We start from the raw sequence: 23232 nt of genomic DNA, 5'->3' as shown, positions 1-23232 counted from the left end.
TACAATTCCCCGGATTTGTCATTAGAAAATATTAATGCGTTTTAATGGATTAACCACCATCTGGGCTACAAGAAACCAGTGTGTAACCATCCCACTTACGCGAGTATTCTTTTAAAAAATATAATTAAGTGTTGTTAATGTGAAACTATGGCACTAAAATTAGCCATTTTAGTGCTACCCGCGATAGAAATGCAATTACTCTTGGAAAACAAGAGGCATTTGGGGAAAGGCGGTAATAAGGAGAAGCCAGACCTACTATTGTCTCAAATTCGTTTAAAAAAGACCTTTGATCCTTCTGCACTGAAAACTTACCAAATTATATTAACAGCCAAACGGATGAACCTTCCACATGCGCAAGGTCATACCTAGGCAGCCCAGACCCTCATGGCTCACTACCCATGGAGAATTAACCCTTTCTCATTTACTCAGAGGCTGCATCTAGACTGGCAAGTTTTTCCGCAAAAGCAAGTGCTTTTGCGCAAAAACTTGCCAGCTGTCTACACTGGCTGCTTGATTTTGCACAAAAGCACTGACGTTCTACTGTCCGAAATCAGTGCTTCTTGCGCAAATGCTTTGACGCTCCCATTCGGGCAAAAGCCCTTTTCAGGAAATGTTTTTGAGCAAGAGGGCCAGTGTAGACAGATAAAAACTGTTATGCTCAAAAAAGCCCCAATGGCGAAAATGGCGATCGGGGCTTTCTTGCAAAAACCGCGTCTAGATTGGCATGGGCGCTTTTCCACAAAAAGTGCTTTTGCGGAAAGCGTCCGTGCCAATCTAGACGCTCTTTTCTGCAAATGCTTTTAACGTAAAAACTTTTCCGTTAAAAGCATTTGTGGAAAATCATGCCAGTCTAGACATAGCCAGAGACTTTTACATGGGCAAATCTAGTACCCAGGTATAAAAAGGGAAATAAGGATGACCCAGAAACTCTAGACCAGTCAATTTAACTTCTTTGCTGGAGAAGATAATGGAGCAAGTAACTAAGGAATCCATCTGCGAACATCTGGAAGATAATAAGGGGATAGGTAACAGCCTGCATGGATTTGTAAAGAACAAATCAAGTCAAACTAATCTGATCACTTTCTTTGATAGGATATCAACCCTTGTGGATAAGGGGGAAGTGGTAGATGTGGTATATATAGAATTTAGAAAAGCATTTGATATGGTCTCATCAATAAACTAGGGAAATACAACCTAGATGGGGCTACTATAAAGTGGGTGCATAATTGGCTGGATAACCGCTCTCCGAGAGTTGTTATTAATGGTTCACAGAACATAAAAACATAAGAACGGCCATACTGGGTCAGACCAAAGGTCCATCTAGCCCAGTATCCTGTCTGCCGACAGGGGCCAGCACCAGGTGCCCCAGAGAGGGTGGACTGAAGACAACGATCAAGCGTTTTGTCTCCTGCCATCCCTCTCCAGCCTCTGATAGACAGAGGCCAAGGACACCATTTTATCCCCTGGCTAATAGCCTTTTATGGTCCTAACCTCCATGAAATTATCTAGCTTCTCTTTAAACTCTATTATAGTCCTAGCCTTCACAACCTCCTCTGGCAAGGAGTTCCAAAGGTTGACTACACGCTGTAAGCCATGTTGGAAGGGCATAACAAGTGGGGTTTTGCAGGGTCTGTTTTGGGACCGGTTCTGTTCAATATCTTCATCAAAGATTTAAATATTGGCATAGATAGTACAGTGATGAAGTTTGCGGCTGATCCCAAGCTGGGAGGGGTTGCAAGTGCTTTGGAGGACAGGGTCATAATTCAAAATGATCTGAGGTAAAGAGGATGAAGATTAATAAGGACAAATGCAAAGTGCTCCACTTAGGGAGGAACAATCCGTGTCTCACACACAGACTGGGCAGCGACGGTCTAGGAAGGAGCCCTGCAGGAAGTGATCTAGGGGTCAGAGCGGACCACACGCTAAATATGAGTCAATAGCTTGACACTGTTGCAAAAAACCAAACATGGTTCTGGGCTGCATGAACAGGAGTGTGGTGAGCAAGACAGGAGACGTCATTCTTCCGCTCTGCTCCGCACTGATTTAGCGAAGACTCCTTGCCCTGGGTGGGGGAAAGCAAGTCCAGATGCTGCTGCGTTTGCTGAGTTTCCTAGAATGTGAAAGGCAGAGTTGGCCTACAGCTATTGATACTCTCAGTGAGAGAGGAAGGGGCCAGAGGGCATCTATGGCCTACAGAGCTCATTACAAAGAGTAGATTACCCTATCCCTGTTGATCAGGGCTACTCAACTTTGGAAGCTCTGGGGGCCACGATACAGCACATGCCATTTAAGTGTGGTCGCATGTACGTGCAAATATCTATGCAAATCTATGCAAATAGCTTCTTGCACACTGACGGGCACGAATACAAAGATTAAGGCAAGTCTACACAACATGCAGGCCCCATTAAAGTCAGTTCTGCCGATATTAATAAAACGCAATAGTTACCCGATTTCTACCCATAGGACAGCACTTCTAATGAGCAATGACAGTCCAGGAACTGAATTACTAAAGTGCATCACAACAGAAGACCATTATAGTGATTCACCGTTGTGGTGTATGTTCCCAGTAGAGGCCATGTTCAAAGGATTCACCCCCCCCCCCCGGGCCGTGTGCTGAGCCCTGTGTAAACCCAAACCGCATCGTGGGCTGCAAGCAAACAGGCCATGGGCCGTGTGTTGAGTAGTTCTGCTGTAGATGGCTTTGGTTGCTCCTAGCGCTCTCAAAGCCCTATACCGTCGGGAGCATTGCTGTAGGATGCAGCCAAGACCCAAACAGCTCTGGATGAATGAGTCCTACAAATATTTCTCAACCCTTTGAACTGTACTTTGAGCACTTGGGATATTTTTGCTGGCTCACTTGCAAACACGTTCCACTACAAAGCCCTATTTTAGCTTCTGCTATCAAATGGGCTTCGGAAAATTGATTCGGCTGGAAAATTGCCCTATTTTGTAAAGGCTGAGGAGACTGTTTCTGCAGCGTGAGAAGAAAATCCCGACAATCGGAAAGGGGGCAGGCAGGAAAAATTACCCTGATGTGAAATGTCAACTTTTGTCTAAATGTTTCTTTTTCTGCTTCTCTCTTAAAAACTAGTTACAGCCCTACCAAGCATTCTGCATAGTTACATTTTCTAGAAACTATATGAAGAAAAAGAAGGTGTGATTGAGCACGTATTCATACTTTTGTCGTGATGCATTTTGGAAAGTGGTTCGGTTCCACCGCGGGTTATCAAACCATTGTTGTGCTCCTTATAATTGACGGAAGGTTGGCTTTTTTGTTGGGTGGGGTTTTTTCAGTTCAATAGAGCAGAACTGAACATTGAGGTCAATTGGCCATTATTCATGAATCCTCTCTGATCCTAGTTAATTACAGTTATTCAAAGTCATTCCTTTATTGTCATATACTGAAAGCTCAGATTTTTCCATTAAAAAATATTAACCTACTTTTCCTGGGTTACATTTTATGTCTGTTTTTTGTCTCTAATTAAGCTAATTATTCCCCTCTATTCGGCACGGGTGAGGCCACATGTGGAGTGTTGCATCCAATTCCGGGCCTCCCGCTACAGAAAGGATGTGGACAAATTGGAGAGAGTCCAGCGGAGGGCAACGAAAATGAGTCGGGGGCTGGAGCACATGACCTATGAAGAGAGGCTGAGGGACTGGGGCTTGTTCAGTCTGCAGAAGAGGAGAGGGAGGGGGGATTTGAGAGCAGCCTTCAGCTCCCTGCAGGGGGTTCCAAAGAGGCTGGAGAGAGGCTGTTCTCTGTGGGGGTTGAACGAGGAGCAATGGGCTCACGTTACAACGGGGAAGGTCGAGGTTGGAAATTAGGACAAACCATTTCCCTGGGAGGGTGGGAAAGTGCTGGGATTGGTTCCCTAGGGAGGGGTGGAATCTCCCCAGCCCTTGGATCATTTTTTGTTACCCTCCACTGGACTCTCCCCAATGAGTCCACATCCTTTCTGTAATGGATGTGCGCTTGATCGCTTGATCATCCATCGTCTTTGGTCCACCCTCTCTGGGGCACCTGGTGCTGGCCACTGTCGGCAGACAGGATACTGGGCTAGATGGACCTTTGGTCTGACCCAGTACGGCCGTTCTCATGTTCTTATGTTATGTTCTTAATGGGGGGCCCGGAATCAGAGGCAGCTGTGGCCTCCGCAGTGCCAAATAAAGGGGATTAACCCCTTCCTGGACCTGCTGGCCATGCTCCTCATAATGCTCCCCAATACGCCATTAGCCTTCTTGGCTACAAGGGCCCCCTGTTGACTCATTTCCAGCTTCTCATCCACTGTAACCCACAGGCCCTTTTCTGCAGAATGGCTGCTTAGCCCGTCGCTCCCCAACCTGTAACAATGCTTGGGATTCTTCTGCCCCAAGGGCAGGACTTATGAAAGTGGATCAAGCAGTGTAAGAGGATGAATCTCCGGTAGGACATGACCCTGCTAGCTGCCCTGCTGAGCAGTCCGGCCTGAAGCCGGCAACGATGAGTAACTGTTGAAATCGACGCGGTGCCTCGCAGGAGCGAGCGACTGCCCGTCTGTATACAGAGCCAGGGATTTTCTTCTGCAGGGATGAGTTACGGCATGTGGCTGTGTCATGCAAGGAGGAGATTGGGAAGTGGAACGGCCATCATAAACCACGCTGCTGCCAGGACAAGGCCAGGGCTCAAATCTCAGCGTAGAGCCATTTCTCACGGTACCCGCTACCAAACACAAGTGCCAATCGACTGTGAAAAAGGAGGAAGAGGAAGGGAAGGATCCTAGTGAAAAATAATCAATCAGCATATTAGATCAATGAGCCCAATGTTCTTGTGCATTCTTCTTGGGGGTGTTGTCCTAGGTCCAATACACAGCACAGTCACCCAGTGGCTCTAAAAACATGCTACAAAAACCCACTCGGCGTTTAACCCCTGTGAGTTGAAATCACGGGAAGAAAAGATTCCAAAGATCCAGTTAGCCTGCAACTGAACTCCAGTGAAGTCCCACAAAACCACCAACTCTAGAAGGTTTGCACCAATAAAATCCTCAAGGATTACGTTCCCAATCCTAGAATTGGCCTCGAGAGGCATCAAGACCCATTTCCTGCTCTCACGGCAGGACCAAGCACCGTCTGACCATCCCGACAAGTGTCTGTCCAATCTGCTCTTCAGTATCTCAAGAGATGGAGAGTCCACAACCTCCCTAGGCAACTTTTTCCAGTGTTTCACCCCCACGACAGGCAGGAAGCTTTTCCTAATGTCCAATCTAAACCTCCCTGGCTGCAGTTTAAGCCCATTACTTCTTGTCCTGTCCTCAGAGGCCGAGGAGAGCAATTTATCTTCCTCCTCTTTGTAACACCCTTTTAGATACTTGAAAACTGCTGTCATGTCCCCTCTCCGTCTTCTCTTTTCCAAACTAAAGAAGCCCAATTCTTTCAGCCTTCCCTCATAACTCACGTTCTCTAGATCTTGAATCATTCTTGTCGCTCTTCTCTGGACCTTCTCCAATCTCTCCACATCTTTCCTGAAATGTGGTGCCCAGAACTGGACGCAATCCTCCAGATGAGGCCTAACCAGTGCGGAGCAGAGTGGAAGAACGACCTTTCAACAACACTCCTGTATATGTAGCTCAGAATCAGGTTTGGTTTTTTTGTAACCGTGTCAAGCTGTTGCCTCATATTTGGCTTGTGGACCACTTTGACCCCTAGATGCCTTCCTGCTGGACTCCTTCCTAGACAGTCGCTTCCCATTCTGTGTGCGCGCACCGGATTGTTCCTTCCTAAGTGGAGCACTTTGCATGTGTCCTTATTAAACTTCATCCTTTTTATCTCAGCCCATTTTTCCAGCTTGTCCAGATCAGTTTGAGTGATGACCCTGCCCTGCAAAGCAGTTGTAACCCCTACCAGCTCGGGATCAGCTGCAAACTTTATGGTTGTGTCTAGACTGGCAAGTCTTTCTGCAAAATCATCTGATTTTGCAGAAAAACTTGCCAGCTGTCTACACTGGCCGCTTGAATTTCTGCAAGAACGCTGACGATCTCATGTAAGATTGTCAGTGTTCTTGTGGAAATACTGTGCTGCTCCCGTTCGGGCAAAAGCCCTATTGCACAAATCATTTGCGCACGAGGGCCAGTGTAAACAGCACAGTACTGTTTTCCGCAAAAAAGCCCCGATTGCGAAAATGGCGATCGGGGCTTTTTTGCGGAAAACCGCGTCTAGATTGGCCACGGACGCTTTTCCACAAAAAGTTCTTTTGAGGAAAAGAATCCTGCCAATCTAGATGTGCTTTTCCGAAAATGCTTTTAACGGAAAATGCTTTTAACGGAAAACTTTTCTGTTAAAAGCATTTTCGGAAAATCATGCCAGTGTAGACGTAGCCTATAAGTGTGCTCTCTGCCAATATTGAAATCGCTGATGAAGATATTGAATCGAACCAGGTCCCAAACAGACCCCCGCGGAACCCCACTCATTCTGCCCTTCCAGCATGCCTGCGAGCCATTGATGACAACTCTCTGACTACGGTTATCCAGCCAGTTATGCACCCACCTTATAGGAGCCCCCTCTAGGTTGTATTTCCCTAGTTTACTGATAAGATGGTCATGCGAGACCATATCAAATGTTTTACTAAAGTCTAGGTGTGACATAGTGGGGGGGCTGTCTGCTCTGTAATCTGGGGTTCCCCTGTGCTGGGTGTGTGATTCCCACTGACTCCCCCACATGTGGATTGGCCCAGACACCTCGTCCTAGCCTAGGCAGATAACAAGGCTGTTCCCAGGGGGAGAGACAAAGGGAGGGAGGAGGAGACGGACACCTGGCTGGGGGGCAGGGTCTGGGAGCTGGGCAGTTCCTGGATGGGAAACATGAAGGGAACAGACTAAGCTGGGTGCTGAGGGGGCGATGGATCCCCTACCCCGAGGGGTCTGAGGCATCCTGGCCCTGACTCCTGTGGCCACATCACGTCTGTGCTGGGCTGTGTCCTGGAGAAGCAATAAACCCTCCCTATTCTACTGGCTGGCGGAGTCCGTTCTTGCTGCTATGGGGGTGCAGGATCGGGGGGGGGGGCTGCCACGCTACCACACTAGGTATAACACACCTACCACTTCCCCTTATCCACAAGGCTTGTTATTCCTATCACAGAAAGTGATCAGGTTAGTTTGACATGATTTGTTCTTTACAAATCCATGTTGGCTGTTCCCTGTCCCCTTATCTTCCAGATCAGTGGTTCCCAAACTTTTCAATATCACGCCCCCCCCTTCTTGATTTTTGAAAAAACCTTCACGCCCTCTCCACCGCGGAAAAAAAAAAGAAAAAAAAAAAGGAACTGAGCGGGGCAGAAAAACTTGATGGGGGAGGGAGGAGGCTGGGTCGCCTCGCGCCCCCCCTGGAATTTCTTCACGCCCCCCCCCAGGGGGGCATGCCTCCCAGTTTGGGAACCCATGTTCTAGATGTTTGCAGAAGACTTCCTTAAAGCATTTGCTCCACTATCTTTCCTGGCACAGAATAATATGAAGTAATAAGCATTATTACTATTATAACAACTTTTCAGAGACCAGTTTAAGTGCACAGTCTGCATATAATGCAGTATTTGTAGCCACATACATAATGTACAGCGAAACACACAGCTGGAGTTGGCTTACCTTAAGCCGAGCTTGGGGCTGTCTTCACAGTGGGAGGCTGGTGGGATCTAATGTTCCCGTTGGCTTCCCTTAGTCCTCACACTACCTTCAGCATTCAATTTAGTGGGTCTTAACTAGACCAGCTAAATCAAACGCCAGAAGATTGATGTCCGGCACTGCACGTGGAAACCTGGCCTAAGGAAGCAAAGCACTGCTGCTGTCTTCATTTTCATTATTTCTCTGAGAGACCGAAATGTCTTTTTTCCCCTATTTTTAAACACACACAGATGGTGGTTTACGTTGATATTTTACGGACTGTGCTATTTTATCACTGTGTTGCCCTTTCACACAATTCAACTCGAGTCAGCAGAAGTAGTGGTATATACACACACATTAAGCTGGATTCCAGATGTGCACAATAATCTACCATTCACTCCTGCCTCTCCTTGACTGAATCCAAAATCCTGCATCTCCCCCACTATATTCTTACAGCACAGAAAGGAGCGGGAAGCTTTTTAAATTCTCCGGGTCTTTTTCCTTGCACAGCGTGTCCTAACCACACAGAAACATGGTCCAAATCTGTCATCCATCAACATGATGCTTCTCTGCAGACAAAATGAAATGCACTCAGAAGAAAAGGAGTTTTTTGCCGAGGCCACTAGTGGAGATGAACCGGCCTCTCTCCTGCACGTTTTCCTATCCCCAATGTAGCTTTTCTGGTGGCTAGAGCCCTGCAAATCTGCAGATTGCTTTATACCCACAGGTATCCGCATCCGTGGCGGTGACTGCGGATATGCATGGTGCGTTTTTGCAGCTGCAGAGACAAATTTTGTATCCACCACCCTGCACACATGCAGATCTCTGCTTTCTATCCGTGGGTATCTGCCTCCACAGATACGGATAGGGATCTCCGCGGGTCATTCTTGTGGATACGGATGCAAATTTTGCATCTGCGCAGGGCTCTCCCGATGGCCACGCTGCTGTAGCAATCTGTTAATTGTAAACGACAGGGGCTTACCATCTGCCTCAGCTGAAAGGTTGAAACCTTCGACAGAGGACGTTCTTTCAAACAAGGTTTTATTCGTAGGCTGCTTTCGCCGGGAATTAAAGAGGAAATTGAACGTTTGCTTTCTTCTAACGGATCAAATCCAGGCCCTCTCCCACACATTTATTTTACAATAACTCATCTCAGTCATTACCAGTGAAAAGCTGTTTATAATGTTTTCAGGTCTGTGACATTTATCCCGACGTTTGCTCGTCTCCTCGCCCAGTTTTAATACAGTAAGAGGACATCTCTAAACGCAATGGGAGGAGTTAGTTCCGGTTATAATAGAGACCTAAATCTGCTTGGGTGTAAGGATTGGACTTTTAAGGTGTGTCTAGACTACAGGGTTTTGTCGACAAAAATGGACTTTTGTCGACAAAACTATACCTGCGTCTACACAGCCGCTGAGTTCTGTCGACAGAACGTCGACAGAACTCGGCAGTTTTGTTGACAGCGGTAAACCTCATTCTACGAGGCATAACGCCTTTTGTCGACAGAGTTCTGTCAACAGAAGGTGTTATTGCATCGACACTGGACTTTGTGTCTACGCTGTCATGTCGATAAAGCGGCTTGCTTTGTTGACAGAACTGGATGTCATCTAGATGCTCTCTGTCGACAGAAGCTTTGTTGACAGTATGGGTGTGTCTAAACTACCTGGCTCCCTCGATGGAGCCATGTAAATTAGGCTGATCGGCAGAGGGAAATGAAGCGGCGATTTAAATAATCGCAGCTTCATTTAAATTTAAATGGCTGCCGCGCTGAGCCGACAAACAGCTGATCAGTTTGTCGGCTCAGTGCGCTAGTCTGGATGCTCCCACGCCGACCTGAAAGCCGTTTATCGACCTCCCCCTTATGTCTCGTAGGATGAGGTTTACCAGGGAGGTCGATAAAGGGCTTTCATGTCGACAGGGGAGTGTCCAGACTAGCGCGCTGAGCTGACAAACAGCTGATCAGCTGTTTGTTGGCTCAGCGCGACAGCCATTTAAATTTAAATGAAGCCGCGATTATTTAAATCGCGGCTTCGTTTCCCTTTGCTGAACAAACAAATCTACATGGCTCCGTTGACGGAGCCATGTAGTCTAGACATACCCTATCTGTCGACAAAAGCCTGTAGTCTAGACATACCCTTAGGGGGAAATCATGACTCCAATGACATCCATGTGGCCAGGATTTCATACAAAAAGGTCAACGTTTGCTGGGTATGAGACCCAGTACTGGTTCAGTGTATGCGTGCGCACCTGCAATTCATCTGTGTGTAGAGTGCGATTGCGTCTCGATTTGTATTCTAGTGGTGGCTAAAGATTCCAGCGCACACAGCATCCAGGAATGTCAGGAGACTACTTTTGAAAAGTAGCAATCAGTTTCGGGCAGAAATATCGGAGCCAGCAGCTAGCGGCTTTCAAATTCTGCGTTGGCGTTTTGATTTGGGGGGGATTCTCTCGTTAAGCCTCAATATGACAGAGATTTGCTGAGTGGGGTGGTGACTGATGACATCCGTGTGCGTTTATCCCAAGCAGACTGCATGGAAAAAGTCAATTCTTCCCTTCGTGGCACTGTTTATTCACAAACTAATTAACACCAATTGTAGAATCATTATTTTCTCCAATTATCTCCCTCTTTGGAATATGCAAATTATACAAATGAGCAGTGGGTCGTTGCCATTTTCCTATGTAACCACTAGATGGCAGGAGCGCTCTCTGTATTTTGTAAGCCAGGGTTACTCACAGCACTTTGGTGCACACTCAGGTGGTGCAAACACTGCTGATGACTTTACAGCAGGACTCTGTAATGTCATGGAATCGTGACCCCCTTCTGATGAAGAAATGATTGCACAGCCCCTGAAGGGTGGCTGAGCCCAAACCCCACCGTTCCAGGTGCAGGGCAAGGTTCCCTCTAATTTTTCCCCCACGTGCGGAATAAATTTTGTTCTGTGCACCAAGGCAAGTGCAGATGTGCACCCTCAATAGAAAGGCATGCTACCAGCTCTGGAGGGCTGTGGGCGCTCCGTTACACAGCTGGGCAGCACCTAAATCTCTTCTCGGTGGCCGCCCAAGCGCTCAACTTACAGGGAACACTGGTGGGAGGAGGGCAAAATTAAGCCACCGTGGCGGACACCAAAGCTGGAGAGCTTCAGCCTTGGGCAGTGAGATGTGGACTTTGGTGTCAGCAAGTCCCAGCAAATCTAATGTCGGCCCTGCGAGCCCAGTTTGAACCCGCTGCCCTCCAGCGACAGACACCGAAAGACAAATGCGCAACCTGTTGCTAAAATTCTGGTGCATAGATGTTAGCATTCCCTCAGGAATATGATTAGGAATAGTCAGCATGGATTCACAAAGGGCAAGTCGTGCCTGACCAATCTGATTAGCTTCTATGATGAGGTAACTGGCTCTGTGGACGTGGGAAAATCAGTGGATGTGATAGACCTTGACTTTAGCAAGGCTTTTGATACGGTCTCCCACAATATTCTTGCCAGCAAGTTAAGGGAATGTGGATTGGATAGATGGATGGTAAGATGGATAGAAAGCTGGCTAGAAGGCCGGGCCCAGCAGGTAGTGATCAATGGTTCGATGTCAGGATGGCAGTCGGTTTCTAGCGGGGTGCCCCAAGGTTCGGTTCTAGGACCGGTTTTGTTCAATATCTTTATTAATGACCTGGAGGAGGGGATGGATTGCACCCTCAGCAAGTTTGCGGATGACACTAAGCTAGGGGGAGAGGTAGATATGCTTGAGGGTAGAGATAGGGTGCAGAGTTACCTAGAAAAATTGGAGGTTTGGACCACAAGAAATCAGATGAGGTTCAACAAGGACAAGTGCAGAGTCCTGCCCTTGGGACGGAAGAATCCCAAGAATAGTTACAAACTGGGGACCAACCAGTTAAGTAGCAGTTCTGCAGAAAAGGACGTGGGGGTTACAGTGGATGTGAAGCTGGAGATGAGTCAACAGTGTGTCCTTGTAGCCAAGAAGGATAATGGCATATTAGGCTGCATTAAGAGGAGCATTGCCAGCAGATCCAGAGATGTCATTATTCCCTTTTATCCGGCTCTGGTGAGGCCACATCTGGAGTATTGTGTCCAGTTCTGGGTCCCCCACTACAAAAAGGATGTGGACGCATTGGGGAGGGTCCAGCGGAGGGCAACCAAAATGAGTAGGGGGCTGGAGCATATGACCTATGAGGAGAGGCTGAGGGAGTTGGGTCTGTTTAATCTGCAGAAGATTTGAGGGGGGATTTGAGAGCAGCCTTCAACTTCCTGAAGGGAGGTTCCAAAGAGGCTGGAGAGAGGCTGTTCTCAGTAGTGACGGATGGCAGAGCAAGGAGCAATGGGCTCAAGTTGTGGAGGGAGAGGTCCAGGTTGGATATTAGGAAAAACTATTTCACTAGTAGGGTGGTGAAGCACTGGAATGGGTTCCCTAGGGAAGTAGTGGAGTCTAGGTTGGAAATTAGGAAAAACTCTTTCCCGAGGCGGGTGGGGAAGCGCTGGAATGGGTTCCCTGGGGAGAGGGTGGAATCTCCATCCCTAGAGGTGTTTGAGTCTTGGCTTGACAAAGCCCTGGCTGGGTTGATTTAGTTGGGATTGGTCCTGCCTAGAGCAGGGGGCTGGACTTGATGACCTTCTGAGGTCTCTTCCGGTTCTATGATTCTATGAATGTCCTTAAAGCAAAACACCCCACAGATACACAGCCCCTTCCAGGCACCTGCCCCTGCAACAAACCCCGGAGCCAACTCTGTCCACACATCTACACAAGCGACACCATCACAGCACCCCAACACATCAGGGGCACCGTCCACGGAGCAACCTTCAATGTGATCTACGCCGGCACTGCCCCTCTGCTGTGGATATTCGCCCAACCAGACAGTCTCTGCGACAAAGGATTAATGACCACAAACCAGACATCAGAAAGGGGAATACACACGAACCCGTAGGGGAACGTTTTCACCTGGGCACTCAATCATGGATTGAAAAGTTGCCGTTCTTCCACAAAGGAATTTCACCCGCCACTTACAGCGCCAGAGCGTGGAACTGACCTTCATTGGCAGATCTGACACCATTACCCTGGGCTTGAACAAAGACATTAAGTGGATGTTGCATTATAAAGCCAGTCTCCCCTGCCTTTCACATCGGCATTGTCACAGCAAAAGCTAAGAATGGGACACTTCTGGCCCACTTCATCAGCACCAGTCTACAACTGACGGGCATTTTCTATTTTCCCCTGTTATAAATAAATCGGTGTCTGTTATTTCTCCTCCAGCTCATCATCTGATGAAGAGGGCTTTACCCACGAAAGCTCATGATGCTATATATTCGCGTTAGGAGAACGTGTAAGGAGCCCCAGGACTTTTTTTTTTTTAAAGCACTAGAGCAGGGGTAGCCAACCTGCGGCCCAAAGGAAAAATTGCGACTCCTGCACCCGCGGCTTTTCTGCGTTCCCCTGCTCTGACCTTCTTTCCTGGTGTGGTCAGGGCGCTGCTGCAGCTGACAGAAGCCTGCTTGGGCCATATGCCGCTCTTAAAGGGGCAGCTTTTTTTTTTTTTTTCTCCAACAACTTCTTTCCCTCAGCTCTTTGCACTGCATCCACCACTATTTTGGCTCTTTGTCTGTAATGGACTGGCCACCCCTGCAATAGAGTATCTTTCTCTGAATATATCGTACACACACTCCAGCGACATACTCCCACTCCTTTGCCTCCAAATGACCCCTCCTCACAAGTATTTCCATGGTGATCAAGAAGGCGTTTCCAAAGTTGTCACCTGTGGTGAGGTGCACAAGGAGGGGACGGCACCTGCACGGCTGAAAACCATCTCGGGAAAGGCGGGGACAGAGTGTACGGCAGAGACGGCCTACGGTACAACGGGAAAGAACGGGCGGGTCTGTGCTGATACGACTGATCACACAGAAAAGGAACAGGAAGGAAGCTGGAAAATGTCCCGTTGTCGCTTTTCCACCAGGGAAACTGAGACACTAACGATGCAACAGAATAACGACGAGAGCAAGGATGATATTCCAAACGGATCACCGAGAGACAGGGCCGCACCCAACTGTGCTCTCTCTCTAAACCATATTCAAAAGCCCGACTGTCCGACCTACTGAATTTCCCTAAGAGCCTCTCGGGGATTCAACCCTCAATACGTTCTACTGACACAGAAAGGGGTTTGGGAGACAAGCATTGCATTTCTCCAACGTGGGCTCCTATCACCACTCCTTGGAGAGATGGAGAGAGAGAGAGAGAGAGAGAGAGTGTGAGAGAGAGAGAGAGAGAGAGAGAGAGATTATTATGGTGTGTGTGTGCGTGTGTGTGATATTATTATGGTGTGTGAGTGTGTGTGTGTATGTGTGTGAGAGGGAGAGGGAGAGAGAGAGAGAGAGTGTGTGTGTGTGTGTGTGTGTGTGTGTGTGTGTGTGTGTGTGTGTGTGTGTAAATGAGTGAGTGAGAGAGATCAAATGGAGACCCAGAAAGCGAGGTATTATTATGATTGTCCTCTGGAAAGCTGCAGTCCGTTCACTTAATAATGGGCAGACCTGGAAATCTTGGAGGCAAGATGACCAAGCCCTGGCTGGGTTGACTGAGTTGGGATTGGTCCTGCCTTGGGCAGGGGGCTGGACTTGACTCCTGAGGTCTCTTCCAGCTCTATGATAACCCAGGAGTTTGCTGCCATAAAACACAGGTGGGTTATATTGCTGGGAAGTTGTAACAAGAATGGTCGAGAGAACATGAGCTAGGAGGGCAGACTGAACGAATTGGGCTTGTTTAGTTTGGAAAGGTGAAGACTGAGAAGGGACATGCGAGTGGTTTTCAAGTATCTAAAAGGGGGTCACAAGGAGGAGGGAGAAAAATTGTTCCCCTTGGCCTCCGAGGATAGAACAAGCAGCAATGGGCTTACACTGCAGCAAGGGAGGTTGAGGTTGGACATTAGGAAACACTTCCTGTCAGGGGGGTGAAACACTGAAATAAATTGCCCAGGGAGGTTGTGGAATCTCCATCCCTGGCGATATTTCAGAGCAGGTTGGACGGACGCCTGTCAGGGATGACCCAGACGGTGCCTGGTCCTGCCGGGAGGGCCGGGGCGGGACTCGACGACCTCTGGAGGTCCTTTCCCATTCTCAGGTTCCATGATTCTATATTCTCACCTGGTGACATTCCTTCTTGCGGAAAGGGTCAGTGTGTAGGCATGACACCATCCACGCCTCCTCCCCGGGTTTACAGGGGGCCGAGCCCAGGCGGGCCCACGGCACAGGGGTGAATTTGCTCAGGGTGCGGATATTTTCGCCAGAAGGCAATTTGGGCTCCGTTGTGCAAAGCCCTGTACTCACTGGATCCAGCGCCCACTGCTCGCCAGTCTCCTTGCTCCCATTCGCTGGGCGCTCGGAGGACCCGCTTTCATTTTAGACTCCAGAGGAGAGGTCCCTCTGCACCCCTGTTCTCCGGAGGCCTGCTGGCCGGCGGAAGGCAGCTTTTTGCAAAGGAAAATGAAAGTCAGGCGCTTGGATTCCCTGGGGCAAAAGCTACAGAAAGATTCGGTCACCTTGACAGTGCTCTGCATGCAATCCCGGAGATGATTCAATGCCTCAGCAGCGAGTCCTATGGGTTTACGAGGCCCAGGCACCAGGAATGTTCTTGGCCTGTGGGATGCTCCCCCAAAGCGTGGGACCAAGGCCCACCTGTTCCCCTGTGCCCTCCCCCCACCGTGTCCCCTATCTGCCTGCCAGCCTGCATGTTCCTCTCTGTACATCCCTCAGCCCCGCCTGCCACCCTCCCATGTGATTTAAAATGGCATTGGGTCTCCTGTGTAGCCAAAATGTAGCTTTATGCAATGTCATGCCTCAGTGTACCTCCTAGCGAGCCTCTCCGGCTTGCAGCAAGGAACAGCCCAGGGCTGCTGGAAAATGCATTACGCTGGCTGTTTGTGTTTGCTATGAGTGCTGAAGTGGGATTAGACCCAAAGGGTCTATTTGTCACAGCCGTCACCCTTTTACTGGGGACCGACTGGCCAAGCGGCCGTTCTGGGGATTCCAGTGGGGGAGAAGCTGGAGAGGAACCAACCGGGGGCCCCTGGAGCCAAGCTGGCGAACGGCCTATTGGGGTGTGTTCGGAGGAGCGTGGCCAGCAGATCTTACGAAGCGTTAATGGCTCGCACTACCAAATCTAGACTTATAAACTGACTCACGCCTCACAGTTCTCACTTCACACGCAAGGAGGAGAGGCACACAAAAATAGAATGCACACACGCAGCAGATGGGAACGATAAAATGATGCTACAGGATGCATTTTGCCTACAGCTTCTTTCAGCGAAGCATAGTTGCAGCCATAAGCCAATTTTCATAAAGCAAGGGGGTTTTATGAAACCCCGTGACTGCGTTAACGAAGAAAAAACGTTGGCCCTCTGAGTGTCACTTACAATTAAAAAAAAAATGGCCTGAAAATTCAAAATATCCACATAATGAGACAGAGAGATGGGGCTTAGCTGGACATTTGATCTAGGAGCAAAGCAGCTTCTAGACGTAAGTCTGCTTCTAAGTAAGCACAGTGATATGAGTCTTAGGCAAACACTCTCTCTCATGCACACAGACACAGCACTCAAACCTCGTCCAATTAGCAATTAGGAAGATTTTTTTTTCAACTAGATGATGGATCATAACTTGTAGCAATGCAAAACTCATTCACACCCTGCACTTTTCATTAAGCCGCCGCAGTGTCGCGTCGATTACCTAATCGACTTGTTTGATTTCATCAGGATTGTAGGGGTGCTTTTGTACAACCTACACAACTTGGGGCATTGAGCGCCTTAGACAATCAGCCCTGATGTCAAGGAAGGATGTGAACGAAGGCCCTCGGGCGTCCACGGTAAACGTTCTGTTTAACAAGTGAAAAGCGACGTTCCAGCAGCTCCAGACAGCACCAGACACCTTTGCACCTGCCACTTTTTGCAACAAACAATCACACAATCACAAACCCTCTTCTGCCTTCTGCCCAAACCTTTTCCCACTGTTCACCATAATGGAGAACAAAGACGTGGATTTCTCCAGACGCTATTTCACGTCCGCTGCGTCTCAACACACAACAGCAGCAGCAACAAAAGACTTATTTGCCAAGATTATTACAAGCATTAATGTATTACGGTATCTGGAGCCTAATAGAGAGAGAGCACACGTGAGTGAATTAGAGAGTCCTAGGGCCGGAAGAGATCTCAGGAGGCACCGAGTCCAGCCCCCTGCCCAAAGCAGGACCAATCCCAACTAAATCAACCCAGCCAGGGCTTTGTCAAGCCGAGACTTAAACACCACTAGGGATGGAGACTCCACTACTTCCCTAGGGAACCCAGCCCAGCGCTTCACCACCCTCCTAGGGAAATAGTTTTTCCTAATATCCAACCTGGACCTCTCCCACTGCAACTTGAGACCATTGCTCCTTGTTCTGCCACCTGTCACCACTGAGACCAGCCTCTCTCCAGCCTCTTTGGACCCCCCTGCAGGGAGTTGCAGGCTGCTCTCAAATCCCCCCTCGCTCTTCTCTTCTTCAGACTGAACAAGCCCCAATCCCTCGGCCTCTCCTCATAGGTCACATGCTCCAGCCCCCAAATCGTTTTGGTCGCCCCTGCTGGACTCTCCCCAATGCGCCCACGTCCTGTCTGTAGCAGAGGCCCCAGAATTGGACACTACGCTCCAGGGGTGGCCTCACCTCAAAATAACCCCACGCAGACCCTGTACAGCTACTGCCAAACCGGGGTGTCTCCTACTGCACCAACGACCACAGCTTAGTCCTCGGCCTCCGTTTGTCGGGGGCATAGGGTTGCCAGGTGTCCGGGATTCAACCGGACAGTCCAGTTTTTGGGCCTTGTCTGGTAAAAAAATTCAGAAAATACCGGACACGCGCAATGTCTGGTGTTTTCTGGTTTCCTGGTTGGGTGCCGGACGGAAGCCTGGCGGAGACGGGGGAGTAACTGGGAGGGGGCGCGATCGGTGCTGGGAGCCTCTGGTTGCATCTGACGTTGGAGTGACACCGTGGGGAGGCGGAGAAGTCCTGTCCGTGCTCCTGAGCGCTGGTCAAGCGCGTTGTGGAGCCATAGCCAGACTCTCTCGTACTTCGCCGGGGCCGTGTGCGGGACGGGCAGCACCCTGAGATCTGCATGAGCCCGGGTCTGTCCCGCTCCCTCTGACCCCTCCTGACCAGCCCCCCCCCCACCCAAAACCAGCCCTGCTTCCCGCCGGCTGCCCCCCCGTCTTCCCCAGCCAGCCCCATTACCCCCGCCCCCTCCCGCCAGCCCTGCTTCCGGTCCTGCCCCTCCCCTCCCGGCTGGTCTCTTCTCCCCCCACACCCGATCAAGCATGTCTGGTAACCCTAACAGGGCATTGTGGGGCGGAACTCTGGTCCTGCCTCCCCAATCAGCCCTTCAGGATGCTGAGACAGTGGGGAGGAAGACGTCCTGGACTCTCAAAAACACAGCAGGTGCCACTCGATTTGTACCTTAGTGGGCTGCCCTTTGCCTTCTGGGGTAAAAAGCATAAAGTTTAATAAGGACAGTGCTCCACTTCGGAAGGAACAATCCGGTTCACACACAGACTGGGCAGCGACTGTCTAGGGAGGAGTACAGCAGAAAGGGATCTAGGGGTCAGAGTGACCCACAAGCTAAATAGGAGTCAACAGTGGGACACCGTTGCAAAAAAAACCCCAACCTGATTCTGGGCTGCATGGACAGGAGTGTGTGAGCAAGACACGAGAAGTCGTTCCTCCACTCTGCTCCGCGCTGAGTAGGCCTCAATTGGAGTCTTATGTCCAGTTCTGGGCTCCACATTTCAGGAAAGATGTAGAGAAAGTGGAGAAAGTCCAGAGAAGAGCAAGAAGAATGCTTAAAGGTCTAGAGAACATGAGCTACGAGGGAAGGCTGAAAGAACTGGATGTGTTTAGTTTGGAGAAAAGACGACTGAGTGGGGACATGATAGCAGCTTTCGAGTACCTAAAAGGGTGTTACAAGGAGGAGGGAGAAAAACTGTTCTTCTTGACTTCTGAGGACAGGACAAGAAGCAATGGGCTTAAACTGCAGTGAGGGAGGTTTAGGTTGGACATTAGGAAACACTTCCTACCTGTCAGGGTGGTCAAACACTGGAATAAGTTGCCTGGGGAGGTTGTGAAATCTCCATCCCTGGAGATATTGAGGAGCAGGTTGGACAGACACCTGTCAGGGATGGTCTAGATGGTGCTTGGTCCTGCCATGAGGGCAGGGGGCTGGACTTGATGACCTTTTGAGGTTACTTCCCGTTCTAGGATTCTGTGATACACCAGATCACAGCCCCCTCATTCACCCAAATTCCCTCTCAGATCCCCCCTTCTCCTGTACTCCAGTCCTCTACCCCCCAAGCTCCCTTCTGCACCCAACTTCCATCCCAGACCCCGCACCTGCTCCCTAGAAAAGTGCAGCCCTTGACATGTCCCCAGAAGAGCCCAAAATTCAAGGTGGATTCCAGCTTCCTCACCTCCCTTTGTAGGACCAAGCACAATCCAGTTTTACAGGAAAAACAAGACTATTCGCAGATCAGTGCCTTGAGCACCGGGTCATTAAGTTCCTTAAGTATCACTAATGGCTTTCATTAGAAGACTCACATTAACAACCAGGTTTTCCACTTCATATTTCTAACTTCGCATACAAGAAACAAAACAAGCACACAAATAGAATATTCCCAGTCAGGGGATGACAAACTCTTGAATGATAGGTCACATGCCCTATTCAGCAGACAGCATATTCGAGTGATGCCTATTCATATTTGGAAACATATTTCTGTAAAAATATGGGGGTGCAGGGTCAGTCTCCCCATCCCCAAACAGAAATACGATTAAGCATTCGATGGCGGAAGCGGAGATTTTCTCAAATAATTCATGCTGTTTGGCACACAGCAGTATCTAGGAAAGTATGAGACATAGAAGACGCAGTGAAACATTGCCCATAAATTAATATTTGTAAGGAGTACCACAGAGGTAAGATAAATTGCATCTGAACATTCACCATCTGACAGCACAGAGCCAGTTGGACAGACATAAATCTGGTAGAATAATATTCCTCTTAGCATCCCAGCCCTAAATTTAAGAAAAGTGAACGTTAACGAGCATGTACTTTTTGGACATTGACTCTATAATTTGCTGAAATGAAAAAAAAAAACAACACACCCAAAACCAAACCCCAAACACATCACCATGAAGGTAACAGCACTGTTAAAAACATCTTTGCCTCCCAGCTCCCCAGAGCAGGAAACGACTCTGTTTTTCAAATTTATTTCTAGTGTGAGAAACACTTTCTGGAAATTGCATGGGTTTAAGAAGGCGGTAAGTAGAAATGTAGATTTTAAAAAACAACAACATTCCATCAGATAAAACAAAGCTCTAAAGCTGCCTAGCAGGTGTTGTTTTGAAACAACCGATCGACTTTAATCCCGAGTCTACATGTAATTGTAACATGATTTGTTTTGTTTTCCACTCAAAAAAAGTTCAAGGGGGAAAAAAAGATGTATACATTATTTTCTTAGCTGTTACTGTGACCAGTACCAGAAGCAATATCTCTTAAAGCTCCTCTTCTTGGATCTTTGAAATTAAACAAGATTTCAGCTTTTGTTCATTTTTTAAAAGACAGTTTCTAATTCTTAGCATCATCTACAAGCTTTATAAGTGAACTCTCTATGCCATTATCTAAGTCACTGATGAAGATACTGAATAAAACCAGTCCTAAAACTGATCCCTACAGAACTCCACTTTTTATGCCCTTCTAGCATGACTGCGAACCATTAATAACTACTCTCTGAGAGTGGTTATCCAACCATTTATCCACCCACTTTATGGTAGCCCCATCCAGGTTGTATTTTCCTAGTTTGTTAATAAAAAGGTCACGTGAAACTATCAAATGCCTTACTCAAATCTAGATACGCCACACCTACCACTTTTTCCTTATCCACAAAGCTAGTTATCCTGAAAAAGAAAGCTATAATAAGTCAGAAAATATCATGTTGCCGCTATATAAATTCATGGTATGCCCACATCTCTCTATCTTAAAAAACAGATATTGGATTTGAAGAAGGTACACAGAGAAAGGCAACAGAAATTATTAGGGGTAAGGAAAAGCTTTCATATAAGGAGAGATTAAATAGACCAGGACTTCTCAGCTTGGAAAAGAGATGACTAAAGGTGTGGGGGCGGGGGAGATATGTGAGAAGTCTATAAAATCATAAATGGTGTGGACAAATTGAATAAGGAAATGTTATTTACTCCTTCCCGTACACAAGGCAGTCACACAGTGAAATTTATAGGCAGCAGATTGAATACAAACAAGCAAAATCTTTTATCTAGTCCTTTTTTTTTTTTTTAACGCTATTGAAGTCCCGCTCTTTGCAACATCTTCTGGCAAGGAGTTCCACAGGTTGTCTGTGCACTGTGTGAAGAAATACGTCCTTTTAAACCTGCTAGTTTCATTTGGTGGCCCCTGGTTCTTATGTTATGTGAACAACTAAATAACTTGTCCTTATTCACTTTCTCCACACTGATCACAGACCTCTCTCCTATCCCCCATTAGTCTCCTCTTTTCTAAGCTTTTCTCAGCAAAGAGGGGAAATATTTGTCCTCGTGTACCCTTATCAACTAATTCAGCACTATTTGGGATAGCTCGCAGTCTTTTTTTCTCTTGTTATAGCAGGAATTACAAGTAGCTACTTTACCTTTCACTCTTGAAGTGGGGAATATTTTGCTGTCGCACTGAAATCTTGGACACTAGCGTCTACGAAGCACACACAGACGGCTGTTTATTCTTTACCTGGATGGGTTTTGTTAGCTAGCACTGTGAATTCTTTCATCTTCATGAGCTCAAAAGGATTCCCAAGACATAAGAGAAGAATGCTTCCGGCCCAGGAGTTCCTAATATCAGCAGGGACTGAAGGACAGAGCTAATCCCAACAGCAAGCTTAGCGGGTGTTCTTAGCAGACAGACAATGCAAAATTGATCCAATGCCTTTAAAAATAAATATGAGATTTAGTAACCTGGCAAATGAGGGGAAAGTGAGTAAGGTTTGAATTGGAGGTGTCCAAGTCCTGCCCTCGAACGAGACTTCTGAGGGTGTGCTGCATGCCTTCAAAGACTTCAAAGAGATCATCAAAGCGGAACGCATCAAACATGTAGGTTTTTACTACCCTGGTTCGAAAGCTACAGTGTCAGCAGGACTCCAATCCCAGGCTGGCTGCTTTGGATTCTGCATGCGGAAGAGATGGAGGTGTCCGAAGTCAGCAGGAGAAGTTATTTGGTTTGACGTTTGATGGTTCCACTGAAAATCTGATATTCACAAAACTACAATACATGGCTTCTCTGAGGGCCGCTGACGAGATGAGGCTGTATTGCCATATGAAGGGAGATGAAAAAGACTGGGACTTTCAGCTTAGAAAAGAGGAGGCTAAGGAGGGGAGGTCTATAAAATCATGAGCCCTGTGGAGAAAGTGAAGAAGGAAACGTTATTTACTTGTTCCCATAGCATAAGAACAAGGGGTCACCCAATGTTATGAATAGGCAGCAGGTTTAAAACAAACAGAACAAAGTTTTTCTTCATGCAGTGCACAGTCAACCTGCAGAACTCCTCGCCAGAGGATGTTGTGAAGACCAGGACTTGAACAGGGTTCAAAAAAGAGCTAGATAGATTCCTGGAGGGTAGGTCCAACATTCGCTATTAACCAGGATGGGTCGGGAGGGTGTCCCTAGCCTCTGTTCGTCAGAGGCTGGAAAAAGGTGACAGGGGAGGGATCACTTGATGATTCCCTGTTCTGTTCATTCCCTCTGGGGCACCTGGCATTGGCCCCCAGACAGGACACTGGGCTTGATGGACGATTGGTCTGACCCATCCCGGCCATTCTGGTTAATTCAAAAATTCAAACTGATCTGGACAAGCTATAGAAATGGTCTGAGGTAAAGAGGATGAAGTTTAATAAGGTCACATGCAAAGTGCTCCACTTGGGAAGGATCGATCCGTGTCACACATACAGGATGGGGAGCAGCTGCCTAGGAAGGAGTCCTGCAGAAAGGGATCTAGGGTCATAGTGGACCAGAAGTTAAACATGAATCGACAGAGCCACATGGTTGCAAAAAAAGCAAACCTGATTCTGGGCTGCATGAACAGGAGTGTTGTGAGCAGGACACGAGGAGCCATTCTTCTGCTCTGCTCTGCACTGATTAGGCCTCGGTTGGAGGAGTGCGTCCAGTTCTGGGCACCACATTTTAGGAAAGATGTGGAGAAACTGGAGAAGGTCCAGAGAAGAGCAACAAAAACGATGGAAGGTCTAGAGAACATGAGCTAGGAGGGCAGACTGAAAGAATTGGGCTTGTTTAGTTTGGAAAAGGGATCGAGAGGGAACATGATCACGGTTTTCAAGTTCCTACAAGGATGTCCCAACGAGGAGGGAGAAAAATTGTTCCCCTTGGCCTCTGAGGACAGGATAAGAAGCAATGGGCTTAAACTGCAACCAGGGAGGTTTAGGTTGGACATTAGGAAACACTTCCTGCCTGTCAGGATGGTGAAACACTGGAATAAATTGCCCAGGGAGATTATGGAATCTCCATCCCTGGAGATATTGCAGAGGAGGTTGG

At 48.0% G+C, this 23232-nt stretch overlaps 1 protein-coding gene across 6 annotated transcripts in view; it reads right to left on the bottom strand.

Moving 5' to 3' along the window:
* LOC102451443 (leucine-rich repeat and fibronectin type III domain-containing protein 1-like protein) overlaps positions 1-23232 on the bottom strand; it is a 137667-nt gene that overhangs the window by 23890 nt on the left and 90545 nt on the right. Inside the window, exon 1 of one of the 6 annotated variants that reach the window (XM_075915275.1) lies at positions 7611-7715. The exons of the other annotated variants lie outside the window; for them this stretch is intronic. The gene's annotated coding sequence lies outside the window, so the exon portion shown is untranslated. Of the gene's footprint in view, positions 1-7610; positions 7716-23232 lie in introns of those variants that run through there. 6 annotated transcript variants of the gene reach the window in all.

Source organism: Pelodiscus sinensis, unplaced genomic scaffold, assembly GCF_049634645.1.
Source record: "Pelodiscus sinensis isolate JC-2024 unplaced genomic scaffold, ASM4963464v1 ctg34, whole genome shotgun sequence".
Classification (NCBI taxonomy): Eukaryota; Metazoa; Chordata; order Testudines; family Trionychidae; genus Pelodiscus; species Pelodiscus sinensis.
The sequence above is the reverse complement of the archived record's forward strand: the minus strand, read 5'-3'. Positions and strand labels throughout refer to the sequence as shown.